Raw genomic sequence first — 17633 nt, 5'->3', positions numbered from 1 at the left:
AACCACACTCACAATTTTCTTTCTTTTAACCATTAATCATGTTTCGTTTAGTAAGCCTTAAACTAAACTTGTAAAAACTGGTGAATGATGAGAGACCACAGAAATATGTAGAAGAAAGAGAAAACAAGTTCATAAGATAATTTTATAAGAAATTATACATTCTTATGATTAAAAAAAATCATTAAAAAAGTAATAAAAGGAAATTTATAGGATCAAATAATCATATCATTCATCAAATTAATAGTGATTTTAATTTTCTTATGACAACAGATAATTAAAGTTTCACAAAATTCTTTGTGTAAGTTCTTCAGACTTGAACTAAAAGATATACACAAAGAAGTCAGGTTGTGGCTCATAGTATGTGTGTGTATTCCTGATACATAAACGACCTAGTTGAAACTAGGCAACAACTGAACGCGGGTACGCAGATTCGGAGACATCATGTAACAACCACCCTTCAGTTCCGGTTGAAGGAATTGGAAAAATATGGATGCCATATTAAATTAGCTAAAATAGTAAAGTATCTTGAAGGTACATGAATATCTTATCTGGGAATTGGTCCCTGTAACATTGGAATACTTAGGCCCCGTTTGTGATTGTTTTTGGGAGGATTAAAAGTGATTTTAAAAATCTAAAAGTTAATTTTGGTGTTTGGTAAAAAAAAATCAAAATCACTTTTACCAGAATCAGCTCCTCCTACAGCTAATTTTGAAAAGCAGGGAATGAGTAACTTTTAGATTCTGATTTTGAGAATCAATTTTATCATTTAATATAATTTCATAAATATCCTTACAATTATTAGTTAAAACCGAAATTATCCTTATTTAAATTGGAAACAAAATTAATATTTTAATAATTTTTTATTGTAATTAACGCATACCTTTCGTTTACCCTATTTCTTCATATTTTGTATTTTATCAAAACTTCTCTAGTGCAATAAAGCAAGATCCAAAACGTGTTCCATACTTCCATCACCATATTCAATAACAGTAAGTGATTCATCACCCTTTTTATGCATATTCAATGTAATTTTTATTATAATATTTGTTGTTTGTCTTATTTGGGTTTGTTTATATATAAACAATTCTATGCCTATGTAATTTTTATTATAATATTCATTATTTGTCTTATTTGGATTTTTTATTATAAACGATTCTATGGCTATGTAATTTTTATTATTATAATATTTGTTGTTTGTCTTACTCGCGTTTGTTTACATATAATTTTCGGTGACCGGTTAGTTTTTAAAGTTCGTTGCATAATGAAAAAGACAAAAATGTTATCTTTCACGTGGTATTGTACATGTACATTTTTATATGTATAAGTAAATTTCATCTTACATTATGTATATTTTAGTCATTTATTTTTTTACAGCAATTTAACAATAAGATTTACCAAACACCCATAATTGTTTTCAAAATTCACAGTACTTTTGAAAATAAAATTTACCAAACACTTAACTGATTCTCTTCACAGCTAATTATTTTTACAGTACAGCTAACAATAATTATTTTAAAAACTGCAGCATTACCAAACTGGCCCTTAATAACTTATATCTTTTAATTATTAGATTATAAAAATACCATGTGATAAGAAAATAATGAAAAGTTAATGCCGGATCATCGGTTTGACTTGATGTGGCAAAAAATTATTGGTTTAATAACAGTGAAGTGATGTAATGCTTTGCACTAATTTTGGAATACAAGTAGTTTATATCATCTGTGCACGTCAGCTTCCCTGCGAGTGTACTACTACGTAAAGAATAGTCTCCTGAATCTCAGATAGAATAAAGAATCTCTACCGTACTAAATTATTATGCCAAGTCAATCCGACGATCAAATGCCATTTCTGGATAATTCTTGGCTAAGTTGAAAGGTTACAGAATATTTAAAATCAGTTAACAATCCTGAGTCAACAAATAGAAGAAATAATGCAGCCAAAAAATAAATAAATAAAATAAAAACACTATTAAAAAATTAAATGACAAAAGCGTAGCTTTTTCTTAATTTTTTGAAAGAGAGAGATTCTTGTTGAATGTACGAAAAGATTCCTGAACAACAACAGCCATAATCCATATACTGACGCATAAGATTGAAACTCATATATGAGGTCAAACAGAATTACTAAAACAAAATAGTATTCATAATCTTAATTTCTCAACATATAATCTCAGCCATCGCACCATACTTGATCCTGCCTAGTGCCCTAGCTAGAAATGGGAAGGTGTAGTATTTGGGGGTGTTGGAGCAGAGGCAACACGGCGGCCGCGCTCGGACCGGCTGTTCTCGGCGAATCGGAGACTTCCTTGATGCAATCCCTTTTGCTTCTCCTCCTCATTCCATTCAGAAGCATAATAATATTCTTCTGTAGACTTGACGACGTCTTTGGAGGGCGGGAAGAACATGCCACCCCATTGCGGGAAGTGGACTAATGTAACGGGAAGTGTACATGCCGCGATCATGACTCCCATCCAAGAGAGGCCCTGCGCTGTCGAGAATTTTGTTGTGGAGAAGAATATTAATTGCGTCAATCCGGAGCCAAAGTTGCCACCAGCGCCAGTGAGACCGGATATGATGCCCAAAGAGCGTCGAGAAATGAATGGGATGATGCCAAAAGTAGCTCCGCAAGCGGCTTGAGCGCCAACGGAGAAGAGGATCATGGCCAAAACAGCAATGGGAAGTGAATTGGCGCGGCCGAGCTATATACAGAAGGCTCCTCCCATAGTCTGAAGGATCCAAAGTACCCAGAGCCTGCCTCTCATGCCGAAATAGCGAGCTGCCGTGTCAGAGGCATATCCACCAAATGGCCGAGCAACAAGATTGGCCATTCCAAAGGTGGCTGCGATAATTCCAGCAGTATGAAGCTTTAGATTGAATCTGTCGTAGAAGTATTCCGCGACAACGTTATCAGTGGACAATTCAACACCCATCGAGTAGCCGTAAAGCAGGACAAAGATCCACGTCCTGTAATTTGTGATGGCGTACCACAGCACCTTGGAGAACTTATCTTTAGCGACATTACCCTTCTTTTGTAAGGCACCAAGGTTGCCATCGGGCAAGTCTTGGCCCAGTGTTAGGACCAAAATCCCCATGATAACATGCATCCATCCGGGGACGAAAAAGGCAATCCTCCAGGCGGTGAATGGAGTTGCACCACATCGTCTAATGATGTCGTAAACAAGAGGCATCAGCAGTTGGGTGGCACCTCCTCCCATGTTGCCCCAACCAGCTGCAGTTCCGTTGGCAAGGCCAATAATCTTGCTGTTAAACATTGTGCTCATCCAGAATTGGCACGACACAAACGTTGCAAGTGAGAATCCGATCATGAATCGGACGGCTATGTACCCTGATGGACCTGCTATAAATGACATGCAAAACACCGTGGGTGCAGAAAGCATGATCAAGAAGGCACATCCATATCTTGGGCCCAGTAAGTCGCACACTGCACCCATTACGAGCCTTGAGAATATACTCCCTGAAACTGAAGCAACCCCCGCATTTCCGATGTCTGCCTTGGTTAGATTGAGATTGTCGCGGATGATGGGGACCAGAGGAGCTGCTGCAAAAGTGGAGACGAAACAAGTGAAGAAGGAGATCCAGGACAAGTGAAAGGTCCTCATGTGGGGGTTAGCCAAAGAGAAAAGCTTGAACACTTTTGCCTTGTGCTCAGAATCAACAGGCAAAGCAAATTTAGCTGTTGTATCAGTTGGCACAGCTGGTGAAGCAACTGAGAAGGCAAAGGCCGGTTCCGTGCCTGTGACTCCATGCATGGAGCTCCCTGGGGATCCCTCAATATCCGCCATATTAATCTTCTCCGATCACTTCAATATTGTTGCTTTCAATAAAAGTTTAATTAGCTAGAACTGCTCAAGGCAATATTGTTTGTTGTGTGAGGAGTCAGATTTTGTGTAGTATTTATACTACATTCCAACTGTTGACATTATAAATGCGTACGAGGAGCCAGGGGTTAATTTATCTGCCACTTATCTGATATTTTTGGGACATATCAAATTAAAAAATTATGAAAAAGAACATCGCTAGCTGCATCTTGTTGTGAATCTGGAGAGACTCGTCGTATATCCCAAAGGATGATGTTGGCCTTTCAGCAACGTCCATTAGTGAATAAAATAATTCAAATTAAACTTCATTATTTGTAATTTGTTTTACACTCAACTCCCACAGCTAGGGTTCTATTATACAAGTTGATGCAAGTAGTTGTTAGTTGTAATAACATTGACCTCCAGTCTGCACCTCAATAAAGTCACAAGTCTGTTTCAGTATTGTATCACATAGTTGACAAATTTGTGAGCTCAATCACCAATTTAAGTGACACTTTGATGATTTTATATAATGCTATTACTACCGTTTGATTTGAATGAAAAGTCCATTGATTATTGATCTTGGGCACGCGTACGCCACTGCTGCTTATTTATATTAATATTCAGAGATAACAGCTAAGATTCAACTTGAAATCCCAAGTATATGTGATTTGATAATATTATTCCGCTAAGGCTCATACGTATTCTATAATTAACATTCAACTGTAATTTCTTTTATCTAAAATCATTTTTCTTTTTTCGCTAAGTAGATTTTTTTTTTTTTTTTGGTTTTTCGAATTCTCGTAAACATAATAAAGATATATAGAAAATAACCTACTAATCTTAGAACCTAATTCGAGATAATCAACAGAATAGGCACGAGTTACCAGAAGAAAAAAATGTGAGCACAAAGGTCCTATATGTTTCCTGTTTTTAATTTATGGCCTTAATTATATGCCATGTTTACCCTGAGTTATCCTGAAATAAGGTTCAATTGGGTTTGTTTGTCGTGCATAAACACCATAGCTTCACACTCTACTCTAATCCCGGATTAGGATTCTCTCTCTCTCTCTTTTATAATTTATTTCTTTATTTAATAAATGGTTAAAATTTAATTTTTATATCTAGTTTATTCTTTATTTATAGTACTAGATTATGAAGGTAAGAGTATTCCTATTGAATGACTTGTTTAGAAATTAAAACGATGAGTCCTTTTTAATGCAGATTTAAAATGTGAGTTCCGAATTTCACAATATTATGAATTATTTAAAATAATAATAGGACATCTACGCATAAAAATGATTATTACAATGGTATCTAAGCATTATAGCTTCTTCTTTTTTTAATCCTTAAATGGGCTGACTGACTCGTTGCGTCGGTCCTTGTACCGTACACTAAGTGATTTTATCCATTAACATCTATTTCCAGAGTCATCGTGTTGTGTTGTGTTGTGTTAGTGGTTAGATACATTAACAAATTAAAAAGGCCAGACCCAGAAAAATTCCTACTAAAGCCCACTTATGTTTGCTGTTCCAGAAACGGCAGTTTGAAGCCCCAATAAATTGCTTTCTCAAGTGGCAACTTCTTTTTGCACCCTCTCTCATCCCACCCAGATGTGGTGTCAGAAGGACCCAAACCAGGAATGTAAACAAGGTCATGGATAAACTTTCGTTCCCGTATACACCAAGTCTTTTGTATGTCTGTACCCATTAAATATCTGCTATATTTTCAGTAATATTAAATGAGTAGTGTTGGACATCTTAATTTTTCTATTTCAATTTTAATCTCAATATATTATTTAATGAATGATTAGATAAGTAATTTTAGAAGTTATGAAATTCATCATCTAATAAATGAGTGCAGCGTTGTTATTTCTCCTGAGTCAAACCTCAAAAATCCCACAAAAACAATGTCGTTTCGTTTTGATCGTTTTCCTTTTAATTTTAGCTGCCAGCACTATGTCGAGCAATTCGTTTCAATCCAAACATCGTCATTCTCCTTCAATTCGTTTCAAAGCACACGACATCCTTCAATATGTTTCAAAGCACACGACATCGTTCATCATTCTCCTTCAATCTGTTTCAAGCACACGAGTGTGAGCATATGCTTTGTCTTTCTATTTCCTTTCAACCGCACCACTCCAGTTACAAAACCCTAACTACAAAACTCCTAAATTGCAAAACCTCAACTGGTTCCTCAAAGTCGAGTGCATAACCCCTAAATTGAAAAAGCCTGACTGGTTCTTCAACGTTAGTTTCAATTTGTACGTGGGGTTTCGCATAAGGTAACGTTTCCTCAATGTTTACTTTACTTGAATCTTGAGCTGGTTCGTGTGATGGTTGTAATCCGTCGTCTGTGCCTCGCGTGATGGCTATGAGTTGTGAGCAATGACAATTGTGTCTGGAGAACTCGAGAAATGCTGAGATTGCAGATTTTGTGACTATGAGAGTTGATTCAAAACGGTTCGTTTCGGCTTCATCAAAACGAAAGGAAAAAAATGTTAATTCCAGACACTATGTTTTCATTTTAATCAAAATGGTGAGTTTTAATTCGAGGTGCGAGTCGGGGGAAGTAGCTTTTTCCAAATGAGTAACACATAGAAATGGTAAAATCTGAATTCAGATCCAAATGTTGGTGCATCTACATCCATATCTAGATTAATATTTTAAGAACCGCGTCCATATCTGGATCCACATATTTCATGCGGGTAATATCAGTGTGGATTGCCGGGCAGATCTTTCAAATATTTGGATCCACGTAAAAAATTCAAATAATAATTTAAATTTCAACAAATTTACCTAAAAAGAATAAAATCCAATCATAATTCAACACCTATAATAAAATAAAACAAAACCAAAAATCCACAAATAAAAATACACCATAAACCTACAAATAAAAGTACTATAACATAAATCAAACATAAAAAATAATATAAACCAAATTCTAACACCACCATAAATCCACATATATTCCATTTAAAACCATCACAAATAAAGGCACCATTACAAATCCACATAGATTTGATTTTTTTTTTTTATCTTACATACTTTAAATTTAATTTTGATTTAATAAATAAGTTAATTAAAAAATAATGTGGATCCAAATATTCGATTTTTCGAATGCACTTACATCCAGATCTGCATGGTTCTTCAATTTTAACATCCAAGCTGGAACCCATTTTTTTTGCCAGCTCTAGTAACACATAACAATTAACATAATACTTTTAAAATGTCTGGTAATCATCAATTTTTTTATTGGTTTAGTCATGCACCTCCTTCTCCTATCCTTTAAAGTGACTTGTGAAAGTATTACTTGTGATTTTTGTAGTAGACGTGGGATTTTGACATTTTTGTAATGGGCTTATTTGCACTACACATAACATTAAGAAAAAAAAAAAGATTTAGATTAATGACACACTTCAAAAAACCTCTTAATACCTCTCCTTTTATTTTTCTTTTATCTAATTCAAATATCTAAAATAATGTAAATTCCTATGATATCCCTCTTAATGACAATATTAACCTTAAAGTTTGTGTACACTTTGATGGACCCAACCACTATTTGGGTTAGGTTACAGGTTTATAGCCCAACCACCAGTCCTATTAAAAAAAATAATTGAATATAGGTCTGGGTGCCGTTTTGGCCTTTTAAGTTTTGTTGACCCGGATGATAATTTGGTGTATTGGATTCTGATATAAACCCAAATATTTTAACTCCAGGTCCAGGCCAAATTCTCAGATTGTAGGTTTCAAACCCAGATCTATATTTTTTTTTCTTTTTTTTTCCCCTTTCTTGGTTGGCGGGTGTGTTAAATTGATGAAGAGAAAAGTATAATGGTTGGCGGTTTCGTTGAGAAGAAGTTGTAAAGTGTAAACTAGGGTTTTTTTTTTATTTATGTTAAAAAATTTAAAAATATAATACTAAGAATAAAGATATCCGAGTCTAGGTACCAAAAACATCGTTTTACCTAATCTCATACTTGGACCCAGATATGTCTAGGTTCATGAAATTGGTGCCAGATTTCAGATGCTATTTGTATCCAGTATGGATCCCATATTATCCAGGTTCATCCGAGTCTGAGCTGAGTTCGGGTTATTTTGTCATCCATAATCCTTGACTTTGAATCTTCCACAAAAATAATATAATTGGTCCATTTTTATCAAATAGGTTTCTAACAATACACATATTAAAAACATTTGATATCAAAATTTGAACCGTTGTAATCTTTCTCATATAAGAAAAAGTTAACACTTTAATTTAAAAATAATAATCTTCTTTTTAAGTTGAATGAGGGAAAAAACAACTCATTAATCTTATCCACAATTTTTTTTTTATATTTCTTATTATTATTAAAAAGATTGTATAAGCTGTGTTTACTTTGTAGTTTCTTTCTGATTACATTTTTTTGGCCACAACTAAAATTGTGGTCGGGTAAGATATCCCCAACTTTGTCAAACAGCAAACTCATTGTTAGATTTAGGGTCAATATGATAATATTGTAGTTTTTAAAATAATTGTTATTATCTATGCTATAAAAATAATTATGTTAAAAATTAGTTAAACATTAAATAAAATTTATTTTTAAAGATGATGTGAGTTTAAAAGTAGTCGTATGTTTTTTTTTTATAAATCTTCTTGTTAAATTGCAGTAAGAATATAAATGAACATATGGTGAATAAAATTTATTTATACATTTATAAAAATAAAATTATATTAACTATAAAACTGAGTTCCAAAATCAGATTTTGAAAAATTACTCATTCCCTACTTCTCAAAATCTGCTGTAGGATTGAGTGATTTTGTCAAAAGCGAATTTTTAAAAGATTTACCAAACATTAAAATTAACATTTTAAAATCATTTTTAGGTCTTCTAAAAATAATTCAAAAAAGAAGTAAAATCCTACGGTTTGGGTTTAGAGACGCTCGCAATAGTGTAGACCCCGAACTTCCCGTACATGAAACTGGATCTCATACTCAAGTTTTGCATGGCTTTCTTTCACTTTTTACTCCATCAAGCAATGAAATTATCAAAGATTAATTGCTGCAAATGATGAAAATGGCAGTCACCTTAATTAATTAAGCAGATATCGTGTTTCACTTTCAGTACATTAACTTAATATGTTTAATTTATAAATTCAAAGAACTCGGTTCAATGTACATGGTCATATGTAGTTAATAGTTTATAATTATACAAAATATAATATGCTTTCAAATCTTTTGTTTATTTTTTGAAAAGGTCTATTGCGGATTACAACATGAAGACTTTACAAAAGTCTTGCTTACAATCTCTATGGACTGCGGTTTGTTTACTGGAAATTTAACTTTAAGTGTATTCATATTATTTCATTTAAACTGAATGTTGAAAATAATTTTATAAAACTGTGGTAAAATTTTAAGTCAGGAGAAATAATTTCATGGAATATATATATATATATATATATATATAAGGTTTTTAGATCATGAACCATCTTTAATTAGCATTAGTTGTCAAGGAAATTAAAAATAATATATCTGAAATTAATTCTTACAGAAAACTATTATGTAATAAACAAGTCGACTACTCGGTTAAAAGTATTTACAAATTCTTTTTGGGAAATTATTTATTTAAAACTATTAAGGGCCAATTTTGGTAATGATATAGTTTCTAAAATAATTGTTGTTAGTTATGTTGTATAAATATTCAGCTCTAAAAAGAATTAGTTTGGTAAAGTTTATTTTTAAAGTGTTGTTACTTTAAAAACAGTCATATGTGTTTGATAAATTTTATTGTGAAATTTATTTACACATTTATAAACATGTATATAAAATATATTTTGTTGTGAACATATAATAATTAATAACTAAAATAAATAGTTTATGTTATTAATTTTATTCTTTTTTATCTCAATATAATTAGTAATACTAATAATCTCTTTAAAGTTAATAATTTTATTTTCTAATTAATAAGGATAATTTTAAATTTTTATAAGATATATGAAGATATATATAGAATTATGTATTAAGTATAAGACTATTCACAAAATCAGATTTTGAAATATTGTTCCTTCTATCCTTTTAAAAATTTGCTATAAAATGGGATGATTTCGTCACATGTAATTTATTAAAAAAATTACAAAACACTAAAATTAATTTTTAACTTTTTAAAATTACTTTTGAACATATAAAAAATAATTCTAAATGGACCCTAAATTGAAGCAATAAATTCATCGTTTTCTATCTAATCAGAAAAAACAAAGGAAATTATAAAACTAACTTTCCAATACTATATCCTAGCAACTAATAATTGTAATTATATCATCGATTTTTAATGAAGGTAAGTAATCAATATTCACTTGACACACAACAATTGATGATAAAACCACGATGATTTTACTCCAACGTATGACTATTACTATATTCTAATACTCCATAACAAAAGCAAATTGAGTTTCTCAAGAGAAAAAAAAAATACAAAAATACTTTTCAAAATACAAAATCTAATAGAAATTAAAAGAGATTTAGATTTTTAATTAAAAAAAAAAGCTCTTTTGGTTATTATTGATTTATTAAGTTAATTTTCTTAACAGATAACAATGGCACCTTTTTTACTATTAAGTTTCAGCTATAGCCGCCCTATAATGACCGCATCAGTTTTTCTCGAAGATTAAGATGTCTTTATGGTGGAATCAAAATCAAGATCTTTCTATAAATCAGAATCTAATTACAAATTAATTAATTAAAAGCTGATTCACCCCATATGCTTAGTCAATCTTATCTCTAACATCTAATCACAAATTTTTAACTTAATAGTGGTTGTAACGTAGAATTAAAAATTGAAAAATATTTTCCTCGTAGTTTCACATTTACGTTAACCATAATTAGAAATGTTATTTTGCATACAATGTTATTGATTAATTCTTATCTTTTCACATGACACATGGCCAAGTTGCAATTCTTGATTCTTGCTACGTCCGACTTGGATTCAGCATTTCATTGATCCATATTGCAGAAATTAAAAGCTAATTAATTCCAATTACAGCGTTCAATGCTTACTTCGTCACCGTTTCTTATTTTCTTAATTACTTGTCCTTTTCAGTTAAGTAAAATTCTTGTATATATATGACAAAAGATTGTTTTCCCATCTAATACTAACCCTAATCCCTTGTCATTAAAAAAAAAGAAAGAAAGAAAGAAATTTTGCAGGAAAAGCATGCAATAAAACAAGAAATTTAGTTAAATTTCTCCTCAATCAGTTACTTGAGATACAAACTATTACAAAGCTATATGGGTAGCTCCAAAAAATATGGATGGCACCTTCATTATTGTGCACCAAATTGTGATCTTTCAGAAGCTGCATACGCTCTCCTTATTTGAAAGGCATCTTGGTTTCGTTTTCAAATTCAATATTCGATCGATCGATTAAGTCAATTTATTTAAATTTTACTTAAAATAATGAGCCGAAAACAAAATGTGTAACTCTGACATCATTGGCCCGTACTGCTTGCGTGTAAAATAAAATATAGATGACTGTGAGGGTCTTGATAAATTGGTACGGTTGTACTTGACAGAGGTGACGCTATTTACAAACTTAAATATAAACCGGCGTCGTTATCTTTGAAGAGGCCGTGTACCAACCTAGTTCATTATTATCTCTCTTTTGCTTTTTTATAAGGAAGATACAATGAAGATGTAAGCAATATGAAATATCGGTTAAAAAATTAAATTAAAAAAATGACAGGTTAATAGAGGGTAAATACTACATGAGTCTAAGGATTAGGCATTAACTAGACTTCCTGAAAATCTTTTTTTCTTTTTTTTTTCCTCTAAAATGACTCCAAACATTTATGATTCTATTTTTCTTATGTTCTGTATGATATCGTTTCAGTAGAGCTTTCAATAAAATAAAAAAATTAGTTGTTTGGTTACAATGAGAGTTTTTATTAAAAATTGTAAAATTATTCTAATAAACAAGTTATTTAAGGTTATGTTATTAAAGGAATGAAATAATATTATGAAATCAAAAAATGACGTTTTAGACATTTTAACATTTTCAAAAAGTTTTTCAACCTCTATTTTTAAAAACCCAAAATTTGAGCTTTCATTAATAGAGGTAAAATAGCTTATTTAATTTTCAAAAATTTTACTCTAAGAAGAACCAAACAAAAAAAAAATTAAAAAACTTATGACATTAAATAAGTACTTATGGTCATTAAATAAACAATACTAAACAGGCACTTGATCTTAATTAATGTTAATTTTAGGGTAAATATAATTCTTTTCTATTAATCTCATCAATTTTTTTTCCAATTTTATTGAACACTGTATGAAATTTAATTTCAGTGTTTCAGATGTATTAAATGCAATGCATATCCCAAACAATTATTTCCATATAAACCATTTTTTTCCAACTAAATTAGATTGATAATCATCTTTGAAAAAATTAGTTAATTTTTTTTAAGTCATCAAATTCTATTACAATTATTTCCATAAAAACCATTTTTTCTCACCTTATTAGAATGTATGTTTCTTTATATCAATTACATTCATAAGGATAAATAGTAAAAACAATTTTAAAAGAGCTTATGACATTAAATAAATAATTATAGTCATTAGATAAATCATATCAAACAGGCAATTGGTCTTAGTTAATATTAATTTTAAGGCAAATAAACTACTTTTCTATTAATCTCATCATTTTTTTTAAATTTAATGGAACATGGTATGAAATTTAATTTTAGGCTTTCAGAGATATTAGATGCAAAGAATATCCAAAACAATTATTTCCAAATAAACATTTTTTTCCAACTAAATAACACCGATAATCATCTCCAAAAAAGATAGTTACTTTGTTTTTTTAACTCATCAAATGCTATTAACTCATCTAATGCTATTACAATTTTTTCCATAAAATAAATCTTTTTTTTTTCAACTAAATAACACTGATAATCATCTCCAAAAAAGATAGTTACTTTTTTTTTTAACTCATCAAATGCTATTAACTCATCTAATGCTATTACAATTATTTCCATAAAACCATTTTTTTCTTACCTTATTAGAACTTTTTTTTTTATATCAATTATATTCATAAGGTTAAATAAGTAAAAACAATTTCTTTTCGATTCCCCCTCGCACCAACTTAATTTGGAGGGGAAAGTTCTTTAATTTATGTGTGTGCATGAAGTATAGAGAGGGAGTATGGCGTGTGAAATAATAAATAATAATTTTTTTAAAAAAAATCCATTCGGATGTAGAAAAAAATAAAAACATATATATTGGTCATATTTATGCATAGATAAAAAAACATATGCTACACAAATGTTTTATCAGCCCTCATCAAATGGTAGTTTTTCGAACATGTTAATTAGATGTGGTCATTATTATAGTTTCTTATTGATCGTCATATTATCACACAAACTTTCATCCATTGGGTTTTTGAATCAATTATGTAAAAGGAGAAAATTAAAAAAAAAATGCAAAAATTGAAAACATATTAATATGTGAGTGAGTGTCGTGGATGCCATTTCAAATGCAGATTTAGGATCATTGTATTATTCTTTGGCCGATGCAGGAATGAAACAAAAAAACCTTTGAATAACATTTTTGTATATATTTTAATTGGCAGCATCAAAATGGACGAACGAGGTTGATCAGTTGGTGAGATCATTAAAACAAAATGCAAGTAAGTACGGCTGCTGATTCAAAAGCTGAGATGATCAGAGGCCGTATAACAAGGACTAAAATGTGATGTTTTGCAAGACATGATAAGCTTCTGGCCCCAAGTTGACGATGATCATCGTTTTAGTTTTCCTCTCATTCGATGTATTATAATTAATCGCCATTATATTATTCCACCAATTCGGAATCTCTCTCAGAATAATCCAAGCTTTCTCAAATTGTCAATGGCTGATATATACTCTCTCTTTTTTTTTTTTAATTAATGAAAATGTTTTTATATAATATATACTACAATTTGATACGATACGACAGTTGGCCGACAATTTGAAAATAAATTTACCTAATGCATGCAATTCTGGTGTTTTGAATAAACGGAATTGCCTTGTTTCATAGCAAAACGACGGGAGAAAAATAGTTATGGGTTCTTTGACTTTTGAAAATATGTTTTTATTCTCCATTTTATATGACTCCCACATGAAATCGTACTGAAGTTTAAGTTCATTTTATATTATGTGACTCGCAGATGAAGTCATTTCCCCATCTGCTAAAAACGACACATATTTATATTCTGTATGATTATTTTATATCTGAATTTTCTCGTTTGACTTTATCTTTCTCATTTCTCTTTATAATTATTTTTAATGACTCTCCCACATGAGCACTTCTCTTTAATTATTTTTTAATAATTTTCCACGTACCTTCCCACATGGGGACAATTTTTTTTTCTTTTTTAAATTTTCTCTTGTTTATCTCTCTCTCTCTCTCTTCATTTGACTTCCCCACGAATTCATGGAATGATTACATTTCCTTTCTGTTTCATGTACTTTGGTCTTCGTCTTTCGCAGTTGATTGTACGAATTATAACATATAGATTTATTACAAATGTGTCGACAAATATGTATAGGAAGAAGTAATAGGTTTAAGCCTATGTTTAGTTGTAAAAAATAAGAGGAGGAAGACGAATGAAAAGGACTAAAGCAGAGGGGGAGAGAAAAAGAGAAAATAGAATGAACAATAATTTTAGTTTATTGTTTGATTTGATATGGAATTTATTTGTTCTCTCTTCTCCTTTTTCTTCCTCTCCTTTCTTTCATTTCTTCAAACTGAACATGCCATAAAGAAAATATATTTGATGAAAGGAAAAAATTTCAATTTTGACAAAATCTTATGATACCGTCAAGGGGTTTTGATAGAGTCTTATTGTCAAATATCTTCAAATACACTGCAGCGCTTGAGCAGCATTTATTTCATATTCCCTAATATTATCTTGTTATTCCATTTTCTTCTTTTTGGGTGATAATCATCGGCCAACTACCCAACTTATGTTGAAAGTGAAGGCAGATATTTTATTATGTTACTTTTGCATCAATGTTGTTAGGCTCTACTAAAGACCGAAACAGTAAAATCATCAATTCGATATAATTTTGCCAATTCAACAATCAAATTAATAAATAATTAAAAGAGGTAGTTACGTCAATCTATTTAATATTCTATTTTCGTTCCTCTTAGTATGTAGAAAATTGTAAAAGTCTTTTTTTTTATACATTTTCATTCGCCCAGGGTCATTGTGAATTTGTGATCATTTATTCAAGATTCTCCAGCGGAACCCAATGGATATTGATGTAAAAGTAGTTCCCTTTTTCCTGTCAAGTTACACATTAAGATATATAGTTATTTGATAAAAATTAAAGTTTTGAGCATCACTTTTTGGCAAAATTTAAGTAGTTTTCAAATATGCATTGAAAACTTGTCTTGTCAAAAAGAGCTAGATTAATGAAACGTGTAATAGATCTATAAGTATGCATTTGATCAAGGAGTAGTCTTATTTGAGATGAAGTATCTTCGCATATTTAGCACTGCTTGAGCAGATCAGTCTATACGCATTTACTTCCAATTTTTCCCTTGGTTGCGTTCAATTGCATATTAACATCTTTTGCTGGCATTCGATTGGTCAGTTCTTGTTTAGAACAGTCGTAGTTCGGTTAACTATAAGAGACAGAGGAAGGAATTCAAATAATAATAATAAAAAAAAGAAATTGCATAATAGAAATTTAGACTCCAGTTCATCTCTAAATCTCCATGTATCGCTACCTTAATATAAAAATATCGCCAAAATTAGTATTTTAAGTCAAGTTTTACAAGTATTTACATAGTCAAATTGACACCGAGATTCAATCTATGCTGTTAGATAAGAACTCAAATTTCATATACAACAAAACCTCTCTATCATCATAATTTTGGGACCAAACTTTTTTATTATTATGAGGAGATCATAGTTTAATAGAGGTGTAGTTGCAAAACTTATTATTTTGACTTAGTTACCCCTAATGCAAGTGATATAAAAGTAAAGTATTCAATACATTAATAATTAATTAATAGAGCACCTCAAATTCAATATATAAATATTGATAAAAGAAATAGGCATAGTTTCAAAAAAATCGTTCATATGTTTTCATGTAGTGCTAGAAATATGCGAAGTCAAATTTCAATGTTTATATTCTCTTTAATGTTTTTCTCTCAATGTAAATTGTATAATTACTACACAATAATTTGCTAGAACTCTAAAGAACAAATTACTGTCACCAGTAATTTTATAAAATATTTTATTACATCTTAAATATTTAGTGTAGCATTTATGTATTTTGTAATATATAAATAATTATTACTATAAGAGCATCATCACAAAACTTTTCAACTGAGATTCATTACTCACTTGAAGAGTTATATCAACAAAAAGAGTTGCAAAAGACTTTTTAAATAAGATTTTTCAAATAAGATAATGCTTTTTTATTTTCAATATTGAAGAGAGAGACGTACTATTTCATTTAAAGAATCTCATTTTAAGTCTTTAATTTAATATTATATTAATTTTTATCTCATCATTTATGAAGAGAGAGAAATGTTATAATTGCTATTATTTCTATGGAGAAAAAAGTTTGATTAAAATAATAGATGTTTACTTTTATTTAAAGAATCTTTTAGGAGATAACTTCTTTGTTCACCTTCTATTTGCCATATAAGTAAACAATAAGTATTTGAACAGTTAAATTAAAAGAGTTTTTTTATGATGCTAATGTAAATTTCTTAAAAAGGGATATAAAAAGATTATAACTTATTAAAATACGTAATTTATTCTTATTTATAATTAGCTCAAATTAAAATCATAATCTTTTATGAGTATATGAAAGTTATCTTCTATATAAAGGATCACAACAAACATGTTTTACTGAATATCGATATACGAAGTAGCCAGCGTTCGTAAATAGGGCCATTATTTTAACGATCCGATATCAAAAATAGGGCCAATATTTTAACAGCTGGGTAAAGACATGATTTTTCATGGGAGATTACTACTTCTTCCTTCTTGTCATTTGCCATTTACCCTCTTCACTTTCCTTTCGCTACTCCTTTGACATCAAAACTTTAACGAAATATACTTTCTCTTTTAAATGACTATTAATTTTACATATTTTCTGATGGTAGTGACATGAAACCCTCAATCCGAACTTTAATGATAAACTTTAACACGTCACAACCTCCACCGAACATGTCTACTCGGCAGTGATAGGCTGCAACGACACGCGCACAGCTTCCACCGAACACACGCCAACATACAGCCACCGCGCCGCTCTAAACTGCGTTGACCTGCACAGCTCATTATTTACCAGATCAAGACAATACTACAAGCTGATACTCTTAATTTTTGCAGGTGCTTTTTCGTTGACCCATAACCATCTAAATTTCATTTCACACAATGCTTAGCCTTGCAACGTTGGTGTCTAAAAGTTGTATCTCGAAGTAGCTCTCTAATTATTAACTGATGGGTGTGATTATCTAGACCTTAAAATTTATTCTCAGCACCCAACTTTTAATTAAATTTTCCATTACTGAAATGCCCATAAGTTAATTAATACTAAACATATTTTAATGTAATTAAATCATTAATTATTACACGAGACACCTGTAATCAAAATTTTACAACAAAATAACATATAACATGTCATATCAATTAGAATGTAAACTATATATCTAAATTATATAAGTGTATTCAATATTTATTTTGATATGAAATCTTTTTTTTTTTGGGGGGGAGGGGGGATATATCTGTTTTTGCGTAATAACTATTAAAAGAAATATATATTTGAAAAAATATTGATCATCC

General features: G+C 30.5%; 1 pseudogene; it reads right to left on the bottom strand.

The window, feature by feature from the left end:
- Positions 1–2209: 2209 nt before the first annotated feature.
- On the bottom strand, positions 2210–3836 carry LOC102629510 (high affinity nitrate transporter 2.4-like; annotated as a pseudogene).
- Positions 3837–17633: the final 13797 nt, after the last annotated feature.

Source organism: Citrus sinensis, chromosome 8 (assembly GCF_022201045.2).
Source record: "Citrus sinensis cultivar Valencia sweet orange chromosome 8, DVS_A1.0, whole genome shotgun sequence".
Taxonomy (NCBI): domain Eukaryota; kingdom Viridiplantae; phylum Streptophyta; class Magnoliopsida; order Sapindales; family Rutaceae; genus Citrus; species Citrus sinensis.
The sequence above is the reverse complement of the archived record's forward strand: the minus strand, read 5'-3'. Positions and strand labels throughout refer to the sequence as shown.